This window comes from Tachypleus tridentatus, unplaced genomic scaffold (assembly GCF_004210375.1).
Source record: "Tachypleus tridentatus isolate NWPU-2018 unplaced genomic scaffold, ASM421037v1 Hic_cluster_2, whole genome shotgun sequence".
Taxonomy (NCBI): Eukaryota; Metazoa; Arthropoda; class Merostomata; order Xiphosura; family Limulidae; genus Tachypleus; species Tachypleus tridentatus.
In genome coordinates, this window is record NW_027467782.1 from 39,138,892 (window position 1) to 39,150,140 (window position 11,249).

The window sequence follows — 11,249 nt, forward strand, 5'->3', positions numbered from 1 at the left end:
AACCCTTGTGGGAACTTACTACACATTAAATGAACCATGAACCCTTGTGGGAGGTTCGTACATATTAAACGGGCTATAAACCCTTGTGGAAACTTACTACATATTAAACGGACTATAAATCCTTGTTGGAACTTACTACATATTAAATGAACCATGAACCCTTCTGGGAACTTACTGCATATTAAATGAACCATGAACCCTTGTGGGAACTGACTACATATTAAACGGACTATAAACCCTTGTGGGAACTTACTACACATTAAATGAACCATGAACCCTTGAAAGAGGTTCGTACATATTAAATGAACCATGAATCCTTGTGATAGAGTACGTACATCTCCACTATAAACATTTCAGCTGAATCACTTCTCATATTAAGTAAAATATACTCAATGTCCAGTATTAAGCCCCCACGTGATTGTCAGAACACAGATAGACCATTGTGTAGCTTTATACTTAATTTCAAACAAACAAACTGTACGAAGTTCTGTAGCTTCATTCTTTTTTATGCCAGATTATTTGGTAATAAGCCCTATAGGACTGACTTTCTTTGATGCAATATTTGGTATTAAGCACAATAGGTTTACATTCTTTTGATGTAAAATTCGGTATTAAACCCTATAGGTTTGATGTAATTTTGGTATGAAGTCCTGTAGTTTCAATTCTTTTTTTATGTAATGTTTGGTATTAAACCCAATAAGATTGAATCCTTTTATGTAATGTTTCGAAATAAACACAATAGATTTGATTCGTTTTGATGTAATATGTCGTATTAAACCTAATATGTTTGATTCTCTTTGGTTCAATTTTCCGCATAAAGTTCTACAGGTTCGATTCTTTTTAATGTAATATTTGGTATTAAACTCAATAAGTTTGATTTTTTGTGATGTAATATTCGGTATTAAGCCCAATAGGTTGAAGTGTTTTATGCAATATTCGATATTAAACCCAAGAGGTTTGAATATTTTTATGTAATGTTTGGTATTAAACCCAATATGTTTGAATATTTTTTATGTAATGTTTGGTATTAAACCCAAGAGGTTTGAATATTTTTATGTAATGTTTGGTATTAAACTCAATAGGTTTGAATATTTTTATGTAATGTTTGGTATTAAACTCAATAGGTTTGAATATTTTTATGTAATGTTTGGAATTAAACCCAAGAGGTTTTATTTTTTTTTATCTTTACTTTTTTTTAATGATCTATTTCAAAGTGCTTTGCGAAGGGAGGGAAATAAGATAAAATTAAACCTGTTTGTGGCTCAGATCTTGAGTGATTTACCTTTTACCTCCTTTACTAATGATGCCAGGTTTAATACCTTGTCCAATTAAGTGACGTCGAAAAAATGGACGTGAAAGTTCACCCTGTTTTGGGCTGTCATTGTGTACCTTACGAAAAAGAAACATGAAAAATGCAACATAAGAAATATATATTTTAAAAGAGTTATTCTTGCCTTGAAAGTATTGAAAGTTTACCAGATGTGTTCCAGTTTCTTGGCGTGTTTTAAAATAAAAGATACACACACACGCACATATACACTCGTATGTCTAACGAATCGCTTCTTTGTGGCCCGGCATGGCCAAGCGTGTTAAGGCGTGCGACTCGTAATCTGAGGATCGTGGGTTCGCATCCCAAACATGCTCGCCCTCCCAGCCGTACTTCCCTCTAGTTTATCACTTTACAGTTAAGGATTGTAAGAGCAGATATTCTTGGAGTATCTTTGAAAGAAATTAAATGTAAGAACTAACCACAACAACAAACAACTTAATATCTTGTGTTTTATAAAATTGAGTAACAATTTCAAAATTTCCTTTATAAACAACTTGTTTTTTTATTTTTGTCTTACCCTCGTTGAAACGTGTTGATTTTGGTTTCATCATTGTTCAAAAGTTTTGTAGGGTTTTGTTTAATTTTCGTCAAATATTTTTTCCCATAATCTTTGTTAATGACTTTTTCTATCTTTTGGGTTTTATTATCTTTGAATTTTTGGAATTACCGTGTTTTTAATATAAATTGTTTCCGACCCACATGTTTGAAATACATGTTTTAATAAATGTAAATACGTATATACTATCTCTAGGACTAGCCATTAAAAATGACATAAAATGCAGAAGTTTTATTATGCCTTTTTTCTATGATGAATTTTCTTAATGAACACATACATAATCAAATGAAACTTGACTATATTTCCACTTATCCAATCAGTTACTATTTCTGGCTGGCATCTGAATAATAAGGCGCCTCATCTGACGCTTTATGATAAGGACAAATACAATTAGTAGACAAATACAGTTAGTTGACGTATAAAGTGGCTGAACCCTGATGTAATTATAAAGAGAGAGTGAGGAGAAAGGAAATCAGCTCGAGGTTTGAAAGAACTATTTTATATCTTTACAAACACTTCTTTAGATAAACGTATCCTTATTCGTCTTGAATCACCAGTTGTTGAGGATCATAATGTAATTGTACAACTTCTCTTTTGAGTGGTCATCCAATAATTGAATACTGATTTTCTAAATGAAATTGCTTTGCTCTGTATACTTTTGTAGATGTTTTGAATGTTACGAAGATCCTAAACTCGATCTCCACTATAACAATATAGCATTAATTCCTAAAACCAGACTGTTCTTGTGTAAAAAAACAACAAATTAATCAAACTAGACATTAAAGTTTTACTTGCACAGTAATTTATTTGTAAAATTAAAAAAATATATATAAGTTAAATTTTTGTAATAATTCTACATGGTTCGGTGGAAACAACTCCACAATTTTCCAGATGATAGACCACGAAGTAAATATAAAGCTTCTCATCAACATGAGGCCCCAGCATGGCCAGGTGGTTAAGGCGCTTGAGACGTACCCGAGGGTTGCGGGTTCGAATCCCTGTCACACCAAACATGCTCGCCCTTTCAGCTGTGGGACAGTTATAATGTGACGGTCAATTCCATTATTCGTTGGTAAAAGAGTAGCCTAAAAGTTGGCGGTGGCTGGCGATGACTAGATGCCTTCCCTCTAGTCTTACATTGCTAAATTAGGGACGGCTAGCGCAGATAGCTCTCGTGTAACTTTGCGTGAAATTCGAAAACAAACAAACAATCATCAACCGATGCATTTATGTAATTAACATAGTTTTACAATGGTGCCATTCACAAAAAAACAAGCCTCCCAGTGGCTCAGCGGTATGACAGCGGACCTACAACACTAAAATCCGGGTTTCGATGCCCGTGATGGGCAGAGCACAGGTATCTCATTGTGTAGCTTTGTGCTTAATTCAAAACAACTACAACAACGATTTCAAAAAAATTACTTCCATGACTCCATGGCCTAAATCTTTGTTTATATTAATTCTATTTTTAACAATTTCTAATGATTGTCATATATTTAGTTCAACTGTTTCGGTTACTTGTTTAAATACTTTTACAATATCTCAGTCAATAACATGTGTAGTGTACGAGTAATAGAGAAAGTTTGTTCCTGAATCCAAAAGACTGTGGATTGTTGGACGAAATGTTTGTATAGTAATACAAAGTAGAGAAGGTTATATGTAAAAAGCGGATGGTATGGGTAGAGAACAAGAGTTGGCGGTGGGTGGTGATGACTAGCTGTCTTCCCTCTAGTCTTACACTGCTAAATTAGGGACGGCTAGCGCAGATAGCCCTCGAATAGCCTTGCGAGGAAATTCAAAAAACAAACAAACAAACAATGGATAGAGAAAACACTATGTAGAGGAGCGAACAACGTTTCAACCTTCTTCGGTCATTGTCAGGTTCACATAGAAAGAAAGAGGTAACTGATCGATAGCTGACCACATGTTTTCAACTGAGTGTAGAAATGTAGAGGGCGTACTTAGAAGGTTTGATTGTATTATATTATATTATTAATATAGTTATAAAGGTGTTCCTTTGTATTGGTTAATTTTGGGCTAGAGTTGTTGTATAAGTAAGGCTTCTTCAATTTTAAGTTTGTTTATTTATTTAGTATTTGGGTGTTTTTTATGGTTATGTTGTGTTTATTTGATTTGCAGTGTTCAAAATCTTTTTGAAAGTGACTTTTTGTGTTCTTTTTTAAACATATATTTTTCTCTACAAATGGGTTGTCTCGTCATTACGAATTGAAGTAGAGAAGAGTTGTCGCTGTTGTTTTGTTGGCAACTGTGAACCAAAGATATTTCATTACACCAGCCCTCTGCTAGTACAGTGGTATGTCTCCGGATTTACAACACTAAAATCAGGGGTTCGATTCCCCTCGGTGCGCTGAGCAGATAGCCTTTGTGGCTTTCCTAAAAGAAAAACACACACACTCGTTAGACCAATTCTTCATATTCAACTTCAAGGACTCGATGTTTTGTTTTGAAACATTCAATACAACTTTCAAAATATATAAACGTTTGGGTTGAGAAAATTGTAAAGGACCGAACAACATTTCGGTCATCGTCAGGTTCACAAACCTACATAAAACTTTTTTCAACCCAAACCAGCCGTTTTTACACATACATATTTCCCTACAACTGGGTTTTCTCGTCATCACTGATTACAACTTCCAAAATGCTATTTCAATGTTGATAAACATTTCCAAGAGTAAGACTATTTTTACTGAGGACAGTTATTTGTCAACCTTGAACTGCACTGTGTGAATGGTTTTCAACATCCTCATAACATCTATGATGCTTTGTGAGCCTATTAAAACAATAATAAATGATCTTCAACTATATCTTACGACTTTCCTTATATTAGGCGTAACCACGATCTAAAACACAGAAAGTGCGTCTAGTAGGATGAATAAAGTTTATTTTTGTTATTATTGTTTGTACATTGACCTCATTTGATTAGGATTTAATGTTTCTGGTTAACCCCCCTTTGTAACCGGTTTAACTGAAAACCTTTGGGACTAAGCCCCTAAAGCTTGTATTGCTTGTAAAACTTACACCATCTAAAGTCTAGGATAACCATGACTTCCACATAATTTCTGCCGGTTGGTATTGATTTCAGTGTAACTTTTACCGGCCTTCTTGAAATCAATGATTTTAGAGGAGGTTACGATCTTCACTCATGTTGGAGGAAAACTCGTTTTAGAACACAGCTTTCTCTATAAAAGGTAAACACAAAACATTCATTGTTCTAACACCAAACATCGTTTAAATATAATGTTTGTGCTTATTGTTTGTCACCGTGATGAACAAAACGATCTGATCGATCGATTTCCGATCTTAGGATCACTTTTCATTTATTTAACGATCACTCTTTGATAAACATGTTCTTCATTAATTAAATCTTATCTGGATAAAATATACCTTATTAATTTTAATAACTTACAAAATGTCTTATGTAAGATAAACCAGTTACATCTAGAACTATGCTGTCCACCCGAATATCAAAATCAAACACCCAACGAAGATCAACAGTATACATTATTGAAAGAACCAAAATATGTAGCCATGCTATTGATAGTCTTAGCTGGTTTAAAATTAAGTACTAAGCCACATAATGGGCTATCTGTGCGCTGCCCACCACGGACATGGAAACCCGGTTTTTACGTTGGGATTCCGAAGACATACTACTAGGAGCCAAATGTTTGGATATAATGAAACCATGTAAACGTTAGGCGCAGGACCAAACAAGTAGGATCATTGTTTATTTGTTTTGAATTTCGCGCAAAGCTTCTCGAGGGCTAACTGCGCTAGTTGTTCCTAATTTAGCAGTGAAAATTAAGCGGTCGCACCAAACATGCTCACCATTTCAGCCGTGGGGGCGTTATAAAGTGACGGTCAATCCCACTATTCGTTGGTAAAAGAGTAGCCCAAGAGTTGGCGGTGGGTGGTGATGACTAGCTGCCTTCCCTCTAGTTTTACACTGCTAAATTAGGGATAGCTAGCGCAGATAGCCCGAAGTGGCTTTGTTATAAGAAAACACACACATACTCCACCACTTTATATATATTATACGTCATAAGACTTCCCAGTTATTCACTAATCAGACAAACACGTCTCTTTGACAGTATTTTCTCCTTTTTAGTCAAGACGCCACAACTTATTAACATTTCTGGTCATATTCCCTCTTGAACTACCAGTTATATTCGTGACTCTTTTCTCAATTTGTTTGTGAAAGTATCTTCTTAACATAAACTTTAAGTCACTTTTCATATCTTTATACCGATATCTCTATGTGTGAAACGACTGGTTCTTTAAACATTTCCTTAATATTCGAATTAATGACTTAGCAAGACAACTTTGAGAAAACTGTCGAAACCTTTCATGAAGAAATATATGGGGTTGGAATGGACAGCCCACCAGGACTCATGTTGGTTGACTCTTTCCTCTATCGTTAGAAACACACATCCACAATTACAGGTTAACAACAAAACCAATCAACTGTTCTTCAGTGTATTAATAACCCATTCATCAGCTGTTCTTTTTTGCAATAGCATCACGGCTCCCGCTAAAACAGCGGTAGGTCTTCGGATTTACAACGCTCAAATCAGGGGTTCGATTCTCCTCGGTGAGCTCAACAGATAGCCCGATGTGTCTTTGCTAAAAGAAAAAGCACACAAACACACACACACGCAATATCATCATACAGCTCCTAGATAAAACTTACAAACTGCTTTATATCAATCCCAGTCCTCGGTCTTTAGAGCAATTTTGCTGGTACCTGAGGAGAATCTATTATCTCAAACAAGGACGAAGTATCTACGTGTATTCTGCTTGTCAGTCGTTCTACCGGAAACTAACTAAAGACACATTCCATTCACGTAGAATATTCCATCCAAACAGTTTCATCTACAATTCAAACAGCTACCATGCATTTTCAACAAGGGTGATATAAAGAAAAGCGACTACTTCCAAACTAGAAAATACAAACTCACTCGTGAATGAAAGTTTATCGATAGCCATTTGTTCGATATTTTGACACGTAGGGTGCATCTGAACACACCTGTTTCCGACAGTCTATGTTTGTCCTTGAGTTTGGATTTTTAGCACTTCTTTGGAACCAGTAAAACTCAAATAATATCATTGTTTTATTAGCTTTAATTTAATTATTTGGGTAGAAATACGCTGAGAAAACTAATAATAGTGTTATTTAATCAAAAGTTGAGCTCAAAATTTTGAATACGTATTAGAAAAAACAATATGTATTTTTGTTCGTTGTTGGTAAGCTGCACAACTGCCCATTTGCGCCATTTTCATCTCAAGTATCAAAACACTGTTTTAAATATTAGTAGCTTACGACTAAACCACTGTGGTATGGAAGAAATGTATTTGTTTTAGATTCATTTAAAAGTTTACTTTCATGTGAACCTAACTACCAACAAATGAAATATCACACAATCGTTCGTAGAGAGGCCCGACATTGACAAGTGTGTTAAGGCGTTGGGTTCGTAATCCGAGGGTCGCGGGTTCAAATCCCGATCACACCAAACATGCTCGCCCTTTCAGCCGTGGTGCGTTATATGTGACGGTCAATTCCACTATTCGTTGGTAAAAGAGTAGTCCAAGAGTTGGCGGTGGGTGGTGATGACTAGCTGCCTTCCCTCTAGTCTTACACTGCTAAATTAGGGACGGCTAGCACAGATAGCCCTCGATATCTTTGTGCGAAATTCCAAAACAAACAAACAATCTAAGCATTACTTTTTAATTATTGTTACGTAATGCATTGTTTTATCAATAAACGACAACAGCCAATAATACTTAAACATTTACAAATAATATTGTCGAGTGAAATAATAACTATCATTGAATATATTTTCCTTCCATGTTTCCTCATTTCTTGACCAATCAACACAAAACTTGACACTAAGGAAGGCAAGCGCAAATAGTCCTCACGTAGATTTGCACGAAATTAAGAAATTAAATAAACAAACTGTGGCCTATCATTTTAAACGGCTCGGCTTAAGCGTTCGACTCGTAATTCGAGAGTCGCGGGTTCAAATCCACGTCACACCAAACATGCTCGTCCTTTCAGCCGTGGGTGTTCTAATGTCCCAATCAATCCCACTATTCGTTGGTAAAAGAGTAGCCCTAGAGTTGGCGGTGGGTGGTGATGACTAGCTGCCTTCCCTCTAGCCTTACACTGCTAAATTAGGGACGGCTAGCACAGATAGCCCTCGAGTAGCTTTGTGCGAAATTCAAAACAAACAAACAAACGTTCACAGAGATTGTAGCCAAGTGTCGGTTTCAGATTGTGTTCTTAGACAGTTCCGGTATCCGACTTTTGAATGTGGTCATTCTTGTTAGCTTGGATTAAACCTGAATTAGAAACAAACAAAAACATTTTGTGTTCTTAATTTAAACTTAAATTATCATTTGATTTGTCTAATGTACTGTTTGTTTTTCTTTGCTTTAATATAACAGCAAAATGGAAAATATTTGAAAGAGGTACATAAATAAATACAACAAATATGTTGTGAAAGTGAAGAGAGTGAGTATATGTTTACATGGCACTTCTCTCGTTTTGTGAATAACTTAAAGAGTGAACCGGACTGAGTAAAGACCGAAGACCTCCTCTTACATCGTCCGACGTTTTAATGACAAAACACCGCTAAAGATTTTTCAAAATAACGTCTCTGCTAGTTTTCACAGTAACAGATAGATCATGTTTTTTTTACTTTCACAACGAACGATGGAATATATATTTTACTTTAACATCAAAAAATATGCTACATCTTTTACTTTAAATGTGAAAGATAGACAATATATATTTTACTTTAACATAAAAAAATATGCTACATCTTTTACTTTGAATGTGAAAGATAGAAAATATATATTTTACTTTAACATAAAAAAATATGCCACATCTTTTACTTTGAATGTGAAAGATAGACAATATATATTTTACGGCGACGAACGAACAATGGATTTTAGTGTTATAAGCCCATAGACTTTCTTCTGTCCTTCTAGCAAATTAGAATATGCTGATACTTCGATTACTTGACTAGTGAAGAAACTAGTTAGAATATTAATTATTTTATACATCTTGCAGTACGTCGTACTTTACGCAATCTACTATGAAACACCACTTTGAAATACATAATTTTAAAATACAACTATTAACCGAACCAGTACAGATTTTAATATGAAAATAAAATACGTAGTTTAAGTAGATGATCCGGTATAAGCCAGTGTATAAGACCATACTTTTTAGTCTTAAAACAATGTCTGATTTCACCTCTCGTCTTATAAGACCTATGAATACATAGGCTCAAAAGTAAAGGTGTAGTAAGAACTCTCCGGTCGGTAGCATATTTATCCAAAATTGTGTAGTTTATTTTACTTTGTTTTTAGTAGCCCCCAGTGTGGTGGGCAGAGCACAGATAGCTCATTGTGTAGCTTTGTGCTTAATTCAAAACAACAACGTTTTTCAGTAAATGAGTCGATATCATGCCATCTAGTGTGTTATAATGACATATTTGTCTCGAGTTTTTACACCTAGAAGTTATTTCTCAAACGTGTTAATTACAATTAATCAAGTCATTTTGATCTGAAATGTTTTGATCGTATTTGTCATTGTAAAATATTGGTAATATTGTATGTAGCACACGTTAATTTTATTAACATGTTTTAATTGCTCTTTTTAATTTCGCGCAAAGCTACACGAAGGATATCTGCGCTAGCCGGTTCCTAATTTAATAGTGTAAGACTAGAGGGAAGGCACAGCTAGTCACCATCATCCACCACCAAAATTTAGGCTACTTTTTTACCAACTAATATTGGGATTGACCGTCACATTATAACGCTTAAAAGGCAGAAAGGGCGAACATATTTGATCAGATGAAGATTCGAACTAGTGACTCTCAGAATGCGAGTCGAGCGCCTTTATCACCTAGCCATGTTAGGCCCAATATGGTTTTGTAGAACATCATAAGGTTTGATATTTTGATTATATAAAACGATTTAAAATGTAATGAAAACTTCGTAAAGTTGCTTGTTACATGTTTGTGATATAATGAAGGCCGGATTGAGCTGTGTGTAGCATTTGAATTGCATGAAAAAACACAATCGTGGTTATATTGAATATCCTAGAGTTCATTGTTTAAAAGTGACACATACTCTTTACAAAAGTAACATCCTAGACTTGACAGACAACAGAGGTCATGTTATACACCAAACCTCAAAGAAATACACTTAACTAGCTCAAAACATCCAGGGTCGTTTTATATTTGGAATCATCTTGTACACCGAAAATATGGTAGTAGTTACAAACTTAAACAACTATTCTGGCTAACTATACCGTTATCATTAATTGTTACAGACAAGAAACAATTAGAATATAATTAAAATCATTATACTTTATTTTCACATGCACTACCCTATAAAATAGTTTATTCTCAGTTTAGGTAATATATGTTAATTAATGAAAGTTAGAACACCACATTACATAATTATCAAACATATAATACATTGAAAACGTGGGGGCGTTATAATGTGACGGTCAATCCCACTATTCGTTGGTAAAAGAGTAGCCCAAGAGTTGGCGGTGGGTAGTGATGACTAGCTGCCTTCCCTCTAGTCTTACACTACTAAATTAGGGACGGCTAGCGCAGATAGCCCTCGTGTAGCTTTGCGCGAAATTCAAAAACCAAACAAACTTAAACCAATAATATTTTATTGATCTGACACGAAGATCTAAACTTAACAATTTGCAACTAATTATGACATTTTCTGAATTATCTTCTCATTATCAATGTTAACATGAAATTATTATACCATAAAACAAGTTTGACAACTTATATGGTGAATGTATTTATACATAATTTATAGTCAGATGGATATATATTTTTTATTTTAAAGAGAAATATATGCACCTGTAATAACTGTTACAATACCTGTACTCGTAATAACGTTACAAGCTCAGAGTATGTGATGTTACACGTGTTAAGGCACTGATTGTCAGACCAAAATGACAATAACAGTTGTGCACTTTGAAAACGGAGGTAAACAGGATTTTTTGCCAAAACGCATTCGTGTTTAATATTTTTTTTGAAAGATCTGCATGTTCTGCAAGTGCAACATGTGCAAAATCCCTATAAAAGTGACGGGTTCTCGGTTTCCATAGCTCAGTGTTAAGCCACCGACACGCAATACAGTTACGCCAAGACTGACTGAAGCACAACGCAACAACGTCATTGGTCGCTTGGAAGCAGGCGAATCTCGATCAGATGTTGCCAGATCTGTGAACGTCCACCCAAGCACCATCACAAGGCTATGGAATCGTCACCAATAACATGGATCAACTCGTGACCGTTCACGATCTGG